Here is an 18432-nt window from a genome sequence, read left to right on the forward strand (position 1 = left end):
TGTACAGAGTATATAAAAATACACTTATTTGACCGGACCACCCTAATTCTACAACTCTGGCTGATACAGTTTTACAAACGTCTACTCATCGCGAGGACTCTGTGAGGTCTATGAGTCGCAATTGAACCGTTTTCTGGAGAAATGACGTTGAAATTCCATTGGGTCTTACATCGAGATTATTCGCAACAAGTTTATATTTCGCAGTCAGGTAGAAAGTAAGCAATGTGACATTAACGAGAAAACAACAAGTTTTCGTTAGCAGGTGGGATAGCCCGTGATAAACAGAACGGAGCAATCAGCGTGATTTCACATTATTACAGAATTATCTACTGTGTGAAAAAAGACTATCAAACAAAGATTCTGATTTTATTAGCTTTCTTTTAGAATAAATAGAAAATAAAATTTGTAAATAACAATTAATCTCATTATTTTAAATAATATATTTAAACTTGTTGAAATTGCAAATAATTTATTTCTGTCTTTTAACATTTAAACAATTATTTAAATGAAAATTTATTTAATAGTGCCCAGTATTGCGCGCAACACATTTTTGGAACAACGAACAATTCGATAGTCGGTAATAGAGATAGATGGCAAAATAATTGGATTTATTGATAAAATGAGGATTAAATTGATTAAAAAAAGTAAATTGATTAAAATGTATACAAATCCTACATATACAAGAATAATATCTTGCACATCATGGTATCCAAATATACTTTCCTAGTAAAGTTCCATTTGATCCTCGTGCTAAGTAGCATACGGTGCCAGCAAAAGTCAACTTTTACAAAATTTTGCATGAATCAATCGATCCATAGGCTCCGATCCTCCGAAATCACGCTAGTGGACACTTATACGCCCTGATACTTTTTATACATGCTGTACATAAAAATATACGTATCGAAACTGTTGTTATTTCTATACTCAGAGGTAAGATCGGAGTAGTTATTATTTTATTGAATGGATAAATCCATTACACCGTTCTGAGCCAAAAAAGCCTTTATTGCACACGCTTACAAAAACTAGGGATAAAAACAAAAAAGCATCTTAAGCCTATCGATTAAATCTATCGATTGTAACTAGCATCATCATCTAGTTACTATTTCTTATCACTAACGCATCTGCATATGGATGGCGAGCACGAACTCACGTTGTCATTTTCAACAGAAACTTTGATACAAAGTACGCAGATTTGTGTATAAATACATTACGGTTGAAAAATTGTTGAATATTTACTACCGTATCTGTTATACTTGATCGTTAACACCTATTTTTTTCGCCTGCCTAACTTACTATCCTCAAAACATTATCAGATTATACATTTTGTTCGGCTGATAAAATGGAATTTCTTGGAATTTAGAGCTCCCTTTACATTCACTTGTTATTGTACGAGTATTTTGCTCGTTCACCAGCCGTTCACTCATTTTATTTTGCAATCGTGACAATTTGATGCTGCTTCTCCACTCTGTATAACGTGTTACCTACAAACACCAATATGTATATAATCTGATGCATTAATTACTATACGATACACCATGAGGACGTTAATACACGCAAAACGAAATAGATAAACAGTATCTGCTAAAATTATAGCTATAATATATAATATAATATATAATATAATATATAATATAATATAATATAGTATATTTTTGTTATAGTCGACTTCTCCAAAAGTCAAAAGCTTGTCTTGTTATTGGCACGTACCGTAAACACTCGATTAATTGCGTATTTCTTAAAGCTATATTTCCCCTCTTTGCAACTTTTTTACGAGATTAGTTTGAAATCAGACCAATTGATGAACCATTTCAATTTTCAATCTCCTATATTCAAAATTTATTATAATCAATTCTATTTTAGTTTTTGCTATCAAAGGAACATAAATTGGAAGTTGAAATAAAATACATGGGTTCTAATTAAATATTACTATCTGCTTCTATTCTTAATCGTTACGAATCATTTATACATTATTACCAATTATCAATTGTTTATTATACATTGCTCGTTGCATTCACCCTATTACCCCTACACTTCCGTATCATCAACAGGACCATATTGCTGTCTTCGAATAATTTTCCTCAAACGCAAAATCTCCCACATACCTAACCTTTTAATTTTAAAGCTAATTAATTCACGGACATCTTCGATCTTTAACAAGCGTGTATCCTACCAATGATTAGCAGCTACTCTTCATTAATTCATTAATTCATTGATTCAATCTGTAACGTTTCGAGTATGTACATCGCATGTCGTATCATTGTATCGGTATTGTATCTGTTGATTCGAAAGATAGCTGGTTACTCAGGTGGCTAAATTGATCTCGCCATAGATGAAACTTATTTGTGTATCCATCTATGTATATATAAAAGATGTACACAAGCAAACAGATAAGGCAATCGAGAATCAATGGATTCAATAGCCGGTAAATATTTACAAAAAAAGGAGATACCGCCGATTTTGACATTTTTTAAACATTTTGTTAATGTTATCAGTTTGAGTAAGATTTTATTCGAGGATTGCCGTTCATTAAAAAGTTAATATCAAAAAAGTTCAATGAGTCATTTGCATTTAGGAGAGTGTACTTAGTCAGATTCTTAGTAAACACTTATCCAACAGCCGATCGTTTAGTCATTTTCGATTCGATTATTCGTGTTCGTTTTTTCGTGTTCGATAACGTTTTGCAGAAGAAGATTCGATTCAATGTTTGTAATATGTCGTGTATACAATTTTAATAATTGCATTCGATAATTGCACAGAAATCGGGACTGAAACGTTACAATTATGGAGACGTAGGAACGACTCTATTCCTCAAAATTGACAACGCGAATGAAAGAGAAAGAGAGCCTCGTTAAAGGCTGACGATAAGTTGAAAGATTCTTATTTGCGATTTTTGATCAATGAAATTTTTGCTAATATGTTTCTTGCGTTTTACTGGTTAAAATGACACCAAACACGATAAAATTTGGAACATATTTGCTTACTTAATAATTGATAATTAAATATTATTCATATTATATCATGTTTGATCTTATTTTAGTCGGGGAAATCCTACAAATGCGTTAGTGGAAATTTAATTTTAAAAAGCCTAAAATAAGGCAATTTTCAGTTTTGAATGATTACTCGGATACATTGTCTCAACGATAACTGATAATATTGGATCATGTTACACTGCTCGATCGCAATGGACCGCCAAACTTCCGCGATACCTCAGGGAAATCTGCCCTTCTCAAAGTGGACACGACGGCTGTGTAACTACGTAGAGGACTTTTTCGTGCAATTATCGAATGTTTGTACTAACCGTTTAATTTTTGTTCCAAAATTCTTATTCTTTATATTAGATGAATAATTCAAATATCTCACTGTGAAGTACCTGTGTTATTATTGATTGGTGTTTTATAATTATATTAAACAACGAATACTGAATAACGAAGTATTTTTCGGTTAAGGATTTCTTTCGTTATTCATAATTAATAATTATTGTATATAGCAATTTCGACAAAGTAACGAAGATGTAGAGTCGAATTCGAGTACGATAAGTAGTCACAGAAAATTTATCTTTTCTCCAATTGATTGCGTCTCCTAGTTTAATGGTGTTTTATGAACGGGCCGCTTATCTTGAAAATGGTAAATCCATTTTCCTTTGTTTCGGAATATTGAAACATTACGTTCGATTGGTCTATTTTACTACGTTTTATGACCTTGAGTGACCTTAAATGACCGCGATATTTAAATCCGTCTTCAAAAGAGCAACAATGGCACAAATAGGTATTCAAAACTACACGGCTACACTTAAAAAAAAACGAAGCCTATTAAAGTGTTCTTTAAAACTCGTAAACGCGTCCATCTGAGAAAAACTTTTTCCATCGCGTAATAGCCTCCTCGAAACCAAACAACTTTTGTTTCAAACATTTTCCTGCATCTCAAAAAATTGAAAGAATTATTCAGGTGGTTTGCTGTTGAAGACTCAGCCTGTATATCCCCAAAATTCCATGTAGTTCTGATTGTTAGGCAAACTGATATTGTGATCTAACACGAGTCAACCTCATCAAGGGGCGAGAGGGAGGGGGTGTCAATAGACTAAACACAGAAGTATTCGCCTCTGTATGTACCTCTATTCGCTATTTTGAACATGAACAGAAAGATAACAGTACGGAGTGAGTGAGAAAAGCATTAAGAATTTTGATCCAGCATTTTTTAATCTCTTTATTGTGACATGAAAACTAGGACTTGTGACTAGGAAAAAGTAATTTAAAAAAGCGACCAGATATCAATGACCTACGAAAAAGATAAAATTCATCAGGACAGAAAGAAGGAAGAAAACTATTTAACGTTTCATCAGAGAAAAAGAATCGAGGAAAAGGCTTGGTTATTGATCTTGTGAAACAGGAACGTCATAAATGCTAGTATAGGTAATCTTGCAGAAGTTGTTAAGAATCTTTATCGTAGTTTGGTATGAAAAATATCGAATAATTTGGATTTCGAATCACATACAAATTAAGATGCAGGGGAGAGTCGCACAGTACCTTGTGCTAGAGTTGATAAAAATGAAAATTTACAAAGTGACTTTATAGCACAAATGGAACTTGATAAAAGTAGGAAAATTAATTTTATGAAATTCAATAATACGAATTGACGAATTGACAATGTGCAAGAATAGTAATGTCGGAATTTGTAGGAAACGAAAAATTGTCGTCCAGTACCGATCAATTATTTAATTATTTGATCTTTTGCTCTAAATGGTTAATAATGTTTTAAAAAGTCCTCTTGATGTCAGTATACATATTCTTATTCAAATTTGATTTTTATGTATATCGTATGGAAAATACTTAATATTTTCTTGATCTGCGCATTCGACGTGTGCCCAGACTTCACATTCGTCGTTTTTGAAACATTGGAAGCTTCAGTGACCTGTCTTTGGACCATTTTATTTTTGAAGAGTAGCTTCGAAGCCCCATTCATGTTCTCCTCTGACCATTTCTCTCTTTTCTGTTTTGGACTTTCAGACATTTTTCTATGGGAAAAGGTAGAAGAAAAATTAAACGGACACCTTCTAATTTAGTCTCAGTTGCCAAAATATTGAACTTACAGGTAAAAGAAATTCGGTCTATGACTAAATCATCGGTATTGGACGACAAATACGTTGAACAAATACGTTTTAGATTATAATGTATATAATATACAAAGGAAATTATAAAAGTGGGGCAAATAACTGGTAATTACACTTAATAAATTAGATATAGTATACATTAAAAAACATTTTACTTACCTGAAAAACAACATGTCAACTCTAGAAAATAATTTTTAATTTTCGAAATATCAATGTATATGTTTGACATATCAGATCAATATGGATCCGAAGTATGTTACACGGAATTGTTCATTTTCATTTGTTTGTTCCAATAAAAGCGCTAATATCTGGTGAAAAATCCTATGTATTTAGAAATTAACAGAAATGTTAAGTGAGCTGTTATTTTGCCCGCATTGTATTTCTTACATGTAATGCCTGTTACACGTTTTATCTTTAAAATAGCAAACTCGTTATTTACTCGAGATTTGTTCCTAGCGCACAAATATTTTTCAATAGAGCGATGCAAAGTTTTACTGTATCTCGGATCATCAGAAGTTAATCAAAATCTTGAGAATTTGATTTCACCTGCTCAAAGTGACTTTTGCAGGCAAAAGAAATTGTTCCTCGGATACTTTAATATTTTTTACTAAATTTCATCAAAAATAGAATTTTATTTGCTAATAGAAGATAACTATGTTTTGGTACCGCCGCTTCGAGCTTTTTACAATCCACTAGCGATAAAAAGTTCGCGTACAAGGTAACTAGCGGACAAAAGAACGGTATAAAGCATAGAGTATAGAGTATATTAGCGTATCTCGCTTAGCGTAGCTAAGCATAGAGTGTCTCGCGAATTATTACACAAGAGTGATAATAAGGCAAATCTAATAAAATTTACTTCTCATTGTGCTTAGTTCTATTAACTTAGAAGCACATGTAAATTAAAAGAAAAATATATATATGAAACAATAATAAAATAATGAAGCAACATTGAGAATAGAATCTAGTTTAATTACACATATATACCCTTTTAACAATTCCGTTCTTATAAATTTTATTAAATTTACAGTGAAGCTTACAATTACACTAATGCCAATGAATATTAACGTATGCGTTTATTATTACACTAAATAAAAATGAAAGTAATGCAATGAAAAATACAATATACCTTAATGGAAATAAAATAAGTAAATAGCGAAGTATTTATTAATATTATTATATAGCATTATATTATATTATTATAATATTTATTAATATTTACTTACCTTTTACGTTTGCACAAAAACTATCAAATTTTAAATATAAAGAGAGATTTATAACAGAGATAAAGCAAGTCACAGAAATTAGTGTCTTTCAATAGCAAAAATGCGTTAAAGGAAGTGAAACGATAATCTCCGTCTCGCGTCACAAGCGGAACTGTGCCAGTTTTGCTCCTTGAAAGTACACGCAGCGGTACATGAGCTAGAGAACATTTCAAATCATGTTGTTTTTTTGCTTCGGAGTATCAAGATCGTTAGGACATACATAATATATTAATAAATAAACTCCGGGCAAAACAATGTCGCCGTTACGTTACCGTCGAACCGTCGAACAAAGACGAATTTGAATTCTCCGACTCTCCCCCGACCTGTTTATACTATACCAGTTTAAACGGACGCAATCGTAAAGAGTTCACGAGAGTTATGGATCAGTATCTACGAGTATCTACCGTCTTTGCGAACATTATCTATAATTATTTATTTAATCATTTGAAAATATACTTGAAGGTTTCAACAACGAGCAATCTTGTCTAATAAATCTCACGATCAACCATCCTCTACACACAAATCCTCTAAAAACATAAGGACTTTTCAGTTCAATTTGAATCATTGCGTTCAACGCCATCTAATTTTCTCTATAATTTAAATCATATCCGATGTAATTTGATTAGTCGAACAATTATCAATTTCTATAATTGTATCTTCACGTAAAATAATTTTCTGTTAGCGTCCGCGGTTGTAAAAATAACGATCAGGTATTGAGATATTTATACAATGGTGTACCAACTATAAAAACATTTCTCACAAGATCAACTTACAGTCATAGTAGGGTTGTGAGGTATCAAAACGACGTTAGTCTAAGCAAACGCTACTTATACGCAATGTAGACGTGTTTGACAACTATGAAAACTGTGTGATTCTATTGGACACAAAACCTTATGAAACTACTATTTGAAAAAACCCGATGGAAAAACTCGATATTATAAATTTTACTAATATAATAATAATAATAAGTAATAACTAAATAAGTAATAGTAACGTTGTATTGTTGTATATACATGTGATTAATGTTACACTTATTGTATGTATGTACGTAATATGTCATATTATATAGATTATGGATCTTTACAATAACTTAACACAATTATTTGTTTACTATATTTACAATTTGATTACTAGAAACTATATAATATGTTTTAATGTCGGTAATAAAGTTGTATAAATATAATGTTTAATGAATTTCTTGTAGAGAGTTTTATTTATTATTAATGAGTCTGACTAAATTCTATATTTAAATCATTTTGTCAATTTTATTATTTGTTATCACATCAAAGCATGTGTTTTTGTAGATCGTATTATAATACCATAATGTTCCGTATATAAATAAAAGCTTCACTAAAACTCTTATAGAAACGCATTTCTCTTAATTCTGCTCATATTCCTAAAAGTAAACTTTTGGAAAAAATAGCAATTTCTTTAATATGTAAAATTTAAAATTTTATTGTTGTTATGAATTAATATTTATATAGTTTACATTATTATTATTTATAATATAAGTCTGCAAGCCATTATGAAAGTTTATCAAGTTAATGTTTCTAAAGCTCTGTGGAACTTCAATTTATAATTTAATCGGTTAAAAAGAATTGGTGCAATTTGTGCATTATATAACTTTAAATATTGAGGAAAATAACGATGATAGTGGAAAATACAAACTTAGAAATGTAAATTAAACGTGTAGCTCAGTTTATGAACTATTATTAATAAAAACGTTTACATTTTAAGAGATTATTATATTACAGTCATATAAAATATTGATATTATTCCACAAAAAAATGTTTAGAAACTCGGAATTTAAGCCACAAGTAAATGTATGATAGTCATCGAGCTTGTAGGGAACTTACTTTCTCCCGGTTTCAATGATTTTTCAACAAACCGGGGCGCATTTTGGTATTCTGCATAATTTAATATAAAATCTAAAATAAAAAATGTTGTTAAAGAAATAATAATAATAATTATTATTATTATAGTTAGATTATGAAATGAAATTAAGTTATCTGAATAAAAAGAATTTGAATCTTGAAATGTTAATATATTTCATGTAGAAATTTTTAATAAATAAAATTTATTTGAATAAAAAATTCAAAACTATAGTTTTATTAAATAAAATTAATTTATTAATAAAAGATAAAAATCTTTATTGTTGAATTTTAAATTCAAAGCATTAATCTGCCATATTAATAAATTTAAGATTTATAGTAAATATATATAAATTATTTAATTAAATTATTTATTAAAAATATTTTTAATTTTATTATTTATAATTAAAGGAATTTCAATTAGTGAGTGGTCAAGAGGAGGATAATTATTTAATCATTCAAGAGAAGATTGATGAAATTTAAATATAACAAGTCGTTTAGAAATTAATCTTTCAAAAATAATAAAAATAAAAAATAATATTCTATTTATTGAAATTATAGTTCCAATTGATGAAATTAAATTTCAACAGTAATTGCTCCTGCTAAAACTGGTAAAGATAAAATTAATAATATTACTGTAATACATACTGATCAGGAAAATAAATTAATTTGATCATAATTTAATAAAAAATGTTTTATTAATATAATAGTTACAATAAAATTGAAAGATCCAATAATTGAAGAAATACCTGTTATATGTAATGAAAAAATTGCAATATCAACAGAAGCTGATGAATGAAATATATAAGATGATAAAGGAGGATAAACAGTTCAACCTGTTCCTACGTTTGGTGTAAATAAAGTTCTTCGAAGTAATATTAAAAGAGATGGAGGAAGTAATGAAAATATAATGTTATTTATTCGTGGAAAAGCTATATCAGGTGATCCTAATATTGAAGGAATTAAGTAATTTCCAAATCCTCCAATTATAAATGATATAACTATAAAAAAAATTATTAAAAATGCATGACTTGTAACTAATGAATTATAAATTTGATCATTATTAATGCATATACCAGGATGACTAAGTTCTATTCGAATAAACAATCTTATAGATGATCCAATTATTCCTGATCCTATAGCAAAAATAAAATATATTATTCCAATATTTGTATGATTAGGTGATATTAATCATTTTTTTATTAAGGTTTATAAAATAATAATACATATATTTAATTTTGAAGATAAATAGTTTAATTAACTTAAAATCTTAAAGTATTTTTGTTATATATATATATATATATATATATATATATATATATATATATTTATGGAATTTGAAACTGTCAGTGCAGCAATATTTGGAATACTCACAATATTTAAACTAATCAAGACAATAATAGATATAGCCGCACACGGATACCAGTTACGTGAAACTTACGAATGTGGAGCAATATGCGGCCCAGTCACCCACCCGCTATTATACCTCAAAAGAAGACGAAATATCGATGATCAAACAGCACAACCTCAAGGGATATCGATAACACCGGTAGTCATTCAACTACCAACGACACGTCAACACAAAATCAAGTATGATGCTCCGACAGTCTATATCCACGCAGTCACGATTCGTCACTTACTACTCTCGTCACAACGGTTCCAACGCTCTTTTTCACCCTGACCGTCCTTGACAACGCTGACAACACTTACCCCTCAACTGCCTAACAGTTACCTCTTATACTAGGTCTCCGGTATACTCGGCACGCCCATGTTCCGCAGACGTGGATGATCCATGATTAAGTAGACCTTCTGAATTATTTAGGGTTTTCCCTGTTACGAGCGTTCGCGGAGAGACGCGGCCTCTAGGAAAACGCGTCAGTGAGAGGCGTAAATTCTTGTTACGTTTATGTTAATCGACGCCGCGAAATTGTCGTTCCCCTTTTTCGGTTAAGATAACAGAGGTGGTTTAATGAATGTAACACTGTATTAACAGGTTAACATAGAATAATATATTTTACAATAATATGATGAATATGTTACAGAAAGTTGACTCGACTTTACGATATCTCTAGATGAATTCGTTAGACTATTTGATTTTGCTCGTCAGATTTCTCGATGTGTCACATTTGACTCGAACAGAATTTGACTTGAACAGAATAAAGCATCTAACATCATAATTTCAAATTATTACAAAATTATACACACCGACTTTTTCCCCTTCTGACGAATGGAATACGTTGCAATAAACAAAGTTGATCTTGAATATTAAAGTTTAGGTCATTTTTGCACCACTCTTTTTTTTATAAACCTCCGCTAATTCCAAGGCGCAGAAAAGTATATTTGTATTAAAACATATTTTTTACATCTTATATATTGTACATGTGTTGTACATAGGACAGGGTGTCCTATATAACGTTATGACCTAAAGTATCTCGCTTGCGTTCAATAGCATTAAAAGATGTTTCAGGTACAGGTTGAGTGGTTTCGAAAGGGACATAATTTGGCATGATTAGTGTTTCCGCAGGTGAACGCGTTTTGGACAAAGTCGATCCGGCTGCACATTTTGTACAAAAACGGATTGACCTATTTGTGTCGAAAGACTATTGTTTAGAAAATATTTCAACATTAATTTGTCAAATTTAACGTACGAAAGAAGCGGTATTCTTGTGTTTACGTTGTCTTGTGTGTCTTACGTTGTGTTGAGACCCCGCTTAAAAAAATAAGGTTGACCTTGAAGTCACCAAAACGACTTCGCGTATAAGAAAAGTGCATGTTCCATATGAAGTGCCGCTCAAAACTATGCAACTTTTGTATAAAAACATTTTTTCTACTACGCGTACTTTAAAAGTTAATCGGAATGTGCAAGTTGAGTGGACCGCCCTGTATACAATTAGGATATTATACATATTGGAAGCGAAGGAAATCTTAATCCAGCGCAGTAATCGTCTCAACAAAAAAATAAAGTTTCTAAATTTTTTAGTTCACTGTTACAATGATAATGATACCAAACATGGCTGTATTTAAATTGATTTCTATTTTCTAAAACTAGTTTGTCTAAGTATGAATTTTATTAAATGTACCGCTATGTCTCTCTGTTTCTCATCCTCGTACTCGACACATTCGCAGCAAATCGATTCAAAGTCGAGTAATATCTGCAAATTTGCAGAAAATCATCGTTGATAAAGTTTAAGTTAAACGTAAAAGAAAATGTCGAATACGTTAAGAACAAATAATCCCAAACGAGATAGAGGAAGGATCGTAACGTTTGTAAAAATGCAAACAATCGCATTGTAATTCGTAAGCAACAATTTAGCTGAGCACGTTCTATTTCGTCATGTAGCGAAATGTAGCTTACAGGAAAAGTGCACAGAAGGCTGCGCTTATTTTTCACCGTTGCTTCGTGAGGTTGCAGGAAGATAAAATTGAGTTAGGCCAGGACGCTTTTCTTCATTGTATAGAGAACAGCGACTATATTAAATAATATATTTAAACTTGTTGAAATTGCAAATAATTTATTTCTGTCTTTTAACATTTAAACAATTATTTAAATGAAAATTTATTTAATAGTGCCCAGTATTGCGCGCAACACATTTTTGGAACAACGAACAATTCGACAGTCGGTAATAGAGATAGATGGCAAAATAATTGGATTTATTGATAAAATGAGGATTAAATTGATTAAAAAAAGTAAATTGATTAAAATGTATACAAATCCTACATATACAAGAATAATATCTTGCACATCATGGTATCCAAATATACTTTCCTAGTAAAGTTCCATTTGATCCTCGTGCTAAGTAGCATACGGTGCCAGCAAACGTCAACTTTTACAAAATTTTGCATGAATCAATCGATCCATAGGCTCCGATCCTCCGAAATCACGCTAATGGACACTTATACGCCCTGATACTTTTTATACATGCTGTACATAAAAATATATGTATCGAAACTGTTGTTATTTCTATACTCAGAGGTAAGATCAGAGTAGTTATTATTTTATTGAATGGATAAATCTATTACACCGTTCTGAGCCAAAAAAGCCTTTATTGCACACGCTTACAAAAACTAGGGATAAAAACAAAAAAGCATCTTAAGCCTATCGATTAAATCTATCGATTGTAACTAGCATCATCATCTAGTTACTATTTCTTATCACTAACGCATCTGCATATGGATGGCGAGCACGAACTCACGTTGTCATTTTCAACAGAAACTTTGATACAAAGTACGCAGATTTGTGTATAAATACATTACGGTTGAAAAATTGTTGAATATTTACTACCGTATCTGTTATACTTGATCGTTAACACCTATTTTTTTCGCCTGCCTAACTTACTATCCTCAAAACATTATCAGATTATACATTTTGTTCGGCTGATAAAATGGAATTTCTTGGAATTTAGAGCTCCCTTTACATTCACTTGTTATTGTACGAGTATTTTGCTCGTTCACCAGCCGTTCACTCATTTTATTTTGCAATCGTGACAATTTGATGCTGCTTCTCCACTCTGTATAACGTGTTACCTACAAACACCAATATGTATATAATCTGATGCATTAATTACTATACGATACACCATGAGGACGTTAATACACGCAAAACGAAATAGATAAACAGTATCTGCTAAAATTATAGCTATAATATATAATATAATATATAATATAATATATAATATAATATAATATAGTATATTTTTGTTATAGTCGACTTCTCCAAAAGTCAAAAGCTTGTCTTGTTATTGGCACGTACCGTAAACACTCGATTAATTGCGTATTTCTTAAAGCTATATTTCCCCTCTTTGCAACTTTTTTACGAGATTAGTTTGAAATCAGACCAATTGATGAACCATTTCAATTTTCAATCTCCTATATTCAAAATTTATTATAATCAATTCTATTTTAGTTTTTGCTATCAAAGGAACATAAATTGGAAGTTGAAATAAAATACATGGGTTCTAATTAAATATTACTATCTGCTTCTATTCTTAATCGTTACGAATCATTTATACATTATTACCAATTATCAATTGTTTATTATACATTGCTCGTTGCATTCACCCTATTACCCCTACACTTCCGTATCATCAACAGGACCATATTGCTGTCTTCGAATAATTTTCCTCAAACGCAAAATCTCCCACATACCTAACCTTTTAATTTTAAAGCTAATTAATTCACGGACATCTTCGATCTTTAACAAGCGTGTATCCTACCAATGATTAGCAGCTACTCTTCATTAATTCATTAATTCATTGATTCAATCTGTAACGTTTCGAGTATGTACATCGCATGTCGTATCATTGTATCGGTATTGTATCTGTTGATTCGAAAGATAGCTGGTTACTCAGGTGGCTAAATTGATCTCGCCATAGATGAAACTTATTTGTGTATCCATCTATGTATATATAAAAGATGTACACAAGCAAACAGATAAGGCAATCGAGAATCAATGGATTCAATAGCCGGTAAATATTTACAAAAAAAGGAGATACCGCCGATTTTGACATTTTTTAAACATTTTGTTAATGTTATCAGTTTGAGTAAGATTTTATTCGAGGATTGCCGTTCATTAAAAAGTTAATATCAAAAAAGTTCAATGAGTCATTTGCATTTAGGAGAGTGTACTTAGTCAGATTCTTAGTAAACACTTATCCAACAGCCGATCGTTTAGTCATTTTCGATTCGATTATTCGTGTTCGTTTTTTCGTGTTCGATAACGTTTTGCAGAAGAAGATTCGATTCAATGTTTGTAATATGTCGTGTATACAATTTTAATAATTGCATTCGATAATTGCACAGAAATCGGGACTGAAACGTTACAATTATGGAGACGTAGGAACGACTCTATTCCTCAAAATTGACAACGCGAATGAAAGAGAAAGAGAGCCTCGTTAAAGGCTGACGATAAGTTGAAAGATTCTTATTTGCGATTTTTGATCAATGAAATTTTTGCTAATATGTTTCTTGCGTTTTACTGGTTAAAATGACACCAAACACGATAAAATTTGGAACATATTTGCTTACTTAATAATTGATAATTAAATATTATTCATATTATATCATGTTTGATCTTATTTTAGTCGGGGAAATCCTACAAATGCGTTAGTGGAAATTTAATTTTAAAAAGCCTAAAATAAGGCAATTTTCAGTTTTGAATGATTACTCGGATACATTGTCTCAACGATAACTGATAATATTGGATCATGTTACACTGCTCGATCGCAATGGACCGCCAAACTTCCGCGATACCTCAGGGAAATCTGCCCTTCTCAAAGTGGACACGACGGCTGTGTAACTACGTAGAGGACTTTTTCGTGCAATTATCGAATGTTTGTACTAACCGTTTAATTTTTGTTCCAAAATTCTTATTCTTTATATTAGATGAATAATTCAAATATCTCACTGTGAAGTACCTGTGTTATTATTGATTGGTGTTTTATAATTATATTAAACAACGAATACTGAATAACGAAGTATTTTTCGGTTAAGGATTTCTTTCGTTATTCATAATTAATAATTATTGTATATAGCAATTTCGACAAAGTAACGAAGATGTAGAGTCGAATTCGAGTACGATAAGTAGTCACAGAAAATTTATCTTTTCTCCAATTGATTGCGTCTCCTAGTTTAATGGTGTTTTATGAACGGGCCGCTTATCTTGAAAATGGTAAATCCATTTTCCTTTGTTTCGGAATATTGAAACATTACGTTCGATTGGTCTATTTTACTACGTTTTATGACCTTGAGTGACCTTAAATGACCGCGATATTTAAATCCGTCTTCAAAAGAGCAACAATGGCACAAATAGGTATTCAAAACTACACGGCTACACTTAAAAAAAAACGAAGCCTATTAAAGTGTTCTTTAAAACTCGTAAACGCGTCCATCTGAGAAAAACTTTTTCCATCGCGTAATAGCCTCCTCGAAACCAAACAACTTTTGTTTCAAACATTTTCCTGCATCTCAAAAAATTGAAAGAATTATTCAGGTGGTTTGCTGTTGAAGACTCAGCCTGTATATCCCCAAAATTCCATGTAGTTCTGATTGTTAGGCAAACTGATATTGTGATCTAACACGAGTCAACCTCATCAAGGGGCGAGAGGGAGGGGGTGTCAATAGACTAAACACAGAAGTATTCGCCTCTGTATGTACCTCTATTCGCTATTTTGAACATGAACAGAAAGATAACAGTACGGAGTGAGTGAGAAAAGCATTAAGAATTTTGATCCAGCATTTTTTAATCTCTTTATTGTGACATGAAAACTAGGACTTGTGACTAGGAAAAAGTAATTTAAAAAAGCGACCAGATATCAATGACCTACGAAAAAGATAAAATTCATCAGGACAGAAAGAAGGAAGAAAACTATTTAACGTTTCATCAGAGAAAAAGAATCGAGGAAAAGGCTTGGTTATTGATCTTGTGAAACAGGAACGTCATAAATGCTAGTATAGGTAATCTTGCAGAAGTTGTTAAGAATCTTTATCGTAGTTTGGTATGAAAAATATCGAATAATTTGGATTTCGAATCACATACAAATTAAGATGCAGGGGAGAGTCGCACAGTACCTTGTGCTAGAGTTGATAAAAATGAAAATTTACAAAGTGACTTTATAGCACAAATGGAACTTGATAAAAGTAGGAAAATTAATTTTATGAAATTCAATAATACGAATTGACGAATTGACAATGTGCAAGAATAGTAATGTCGGAATTTGTAGGAAACGAAAAATTGTCGTCCAGTACCGATCAATTATTTAATTATTTGATCTTTTGCTCTAAATGGTTAATAATGTTTTAAAAAGTCCTCTTGATGTCAGTATACATATTCTTATTCAAATTTGATTTTTATGTATATCGTATGGAAAATACTTAATATTTTCTTGATCTGCGCATTCGACGTGTGCCCAGACTTCACATTCGTCGTTTTTGAAACATTGGAAGCTTCAGTGACCTGTCTTTGGACCATTTTATTTTTGAAGAGTAGCTTCGAAGCCCCATTCATGTTCTCCTCTGACCATTTCTCTCTTTTCTGTTTTGGACTTTCAGACATTTTTCTATGGGAAAAGGTAGAAGAAAAATTAAACGGACACCTTCTAATTTAGTCTCAGTTGCCAAAATATTGAACTTACAGGTAAAAGAAATTCGGTCTATGACTAAATCATCGGTATTGGACGACAAATACGTTGAACAAATACGTTTTAGATTATAATGTATATAATATACAAAGGAAATTATAAAAGTGGGGCAAATAACTGGTAATTACACTTAATAAATTAGATATAGTATACATTAAAAAACATTTTACTTACCTGAAAAACAACATGTCAACTCTAGAAAATAATTTTTAATTTTCGAAATATCAATGTATATGTTTGACATATCAGATCAATATGGATCCGAAGTATGTTACACGGAATTGTTCATTTTCATTTGTTTGTTCCAATAAAAGCGCTAATATCTGGTGAAAAATCCTATGTATTTAGAAATTAACAGAAATGTTAAGTGAGCTGTTATTTTGCCCGCATTGTATTTCTTACATGTAATGCCTGTTACACGTTTTATCTTTAAAATAGCAAACTCGTTATTTACTCGAGATTTGTTCCTAGCGCACAAATATTTTTCAATAGAGCGATGCAAAGTTTTACTGTATCTCGGATCATCAGAAGTTAATCAAAATCTTGAGAATTTGATTTCACCTGCTCAAAGTGACTTTTGCAGGCAAAAGAAATTGTTCCTCGGATACTTTAATATTTTTTACTAAATTTCATCAAAAATAGAATTTTATTTGCTAATAGAAGATAACTATGTTTTGGTACCGCCGCTTCGAGCTTTTTACAATCCACTAGCGATAAAAAGTTCGCGTACAAGGTAACTAGCGGACAAAAGAACGGTATAAAGCATAGAGTATAGAGTATATTAGCGTATCTCGCTTAGCGTAGCTAAGCATAGAGTGTCTCGCGAATTATTACACAAGAGTGATAATAAAGCAAATCTAATAAAATTTACTTCTCATTGTGCTTAGTTCTATTAACTTAGAAGCACATGTAAATTAAAAGAAAAATATATATATGAAACAATAATAAAATAATGAAGCAACATTGAGAATAGAATCTAGTTTAATTACACATATATACCCTTTTAACAATTCCGTTCTTATAAATTTTATTAAATTTACAGTGAAGCTTACAATTACACTAATGCCAATGAATATTAACGTATGCGTTTATTATTACACTAAATAAAAATGAAAGTAATGCAATGAAAAATACAATATACCTTAATGGAAATAAAATAAGTAAATAGCGAAGTATTTATTAATATTATTATATAGCATTATATTATATTATTATAATATTTATTAATATTTACTTACCTTTTACGTTTGCACAAAAACTATCAAATTTTAAATATAAAGAGAGATTTATAACAGAGATAAAGCAAGTCACAGAAATTAGTGTCTTTCAATAGCAAAAATGCGTTAAAGGAAGTGAAACGATAATCTCCGTCTCGCGTCACAAGCGGAACTGTGCCAGTTTTGCTCCTTGAAAGTACACGCAGCGGTACATGAGCTAGAGAACATTTCAAATCATGTTGTTTTTTTGCTTCGGAGTATCAAGATCGTTAGGACATACATAATATATTAATAAATAAACTCCGGGCAAAACAATGTCGCCGTTACGTTACCGTCGAACCGTCGAACAAAGACGAATTTGAATTCTCCGACTCTCCCCCGACCTGTTTATACTATACCAGTTTAAACGGACGCAATCGTAAAGAGTTCACGAGAGTTATGGATCAGTATCTACGAGTATCTACCGTCTTTGCGAACATTATCTATAATTATTTATTTAATCATTTGAAAATATACTTGAAGGTTTCAACAACGAGCAATCTTGTCTAATAAATCTCACGATCAACCATCCTCTACACACAAATCCTCTAAAAACATAAGGACTTTTCAGTTCAATTTGAATCATTGCGTTCAACGCCATCTAATTTTCTCTATAATTTAAATCATATCCGATGTAATTTGATTAGTCGAACAATTATCAATTTCTATAATTGTATCTTCACGTAAAATAATTTTCTGTTAGCGTCCGCGGTTGTAAAAATAACGATCAGGTATTGAGATATTTATACAATGGTGTACCAACTATAAAAACATTTCTCACAAGATCAACTTACAGTCATA

At 31.0% G+C, this 18432-nt stretch overlaps 1 protein-coding gene and 1 long non-coding RNA gene across 3 annotated transcripts in view; one reads left to right on the top strand and one right to left on the bottom strand.

Moving 5' to 3' along the window:
* The window catches only part of LOC126875922 (uncharacterized), a 258532-nt gene that overhangs the window by 102176 nt on the left and 137924 nt on the right, over window positions 1-18432 (top strand). The window lies entirely within an intron of this gene.
* LOC126875946 (uncharacterized) overlaps window positions 1-18432 on the bottom strand; it is a 96457-nt gene that overhangs the window by 17821 nt on the left and 60204 nt on the right. The gene's annotated exons all lie outside the window — the stretch shown is intronic.

Source organism: Bombus huntii, unplaced genomic scaffold, assembly GCF_024542735.1.
Source record: "Bombus huntii isolate Logan2020A unplaced genomic scaffold, iyBomHunt1.1 ctg00000060.1, whole genome shotgun sequence".
Taxonomy (NCBI): domain Eukaryota; kingdom Metazoa; phylum Arthropoda; class Insecta; order Hymenoptera; family Apidae; genus Bombus; species Bombus huntii.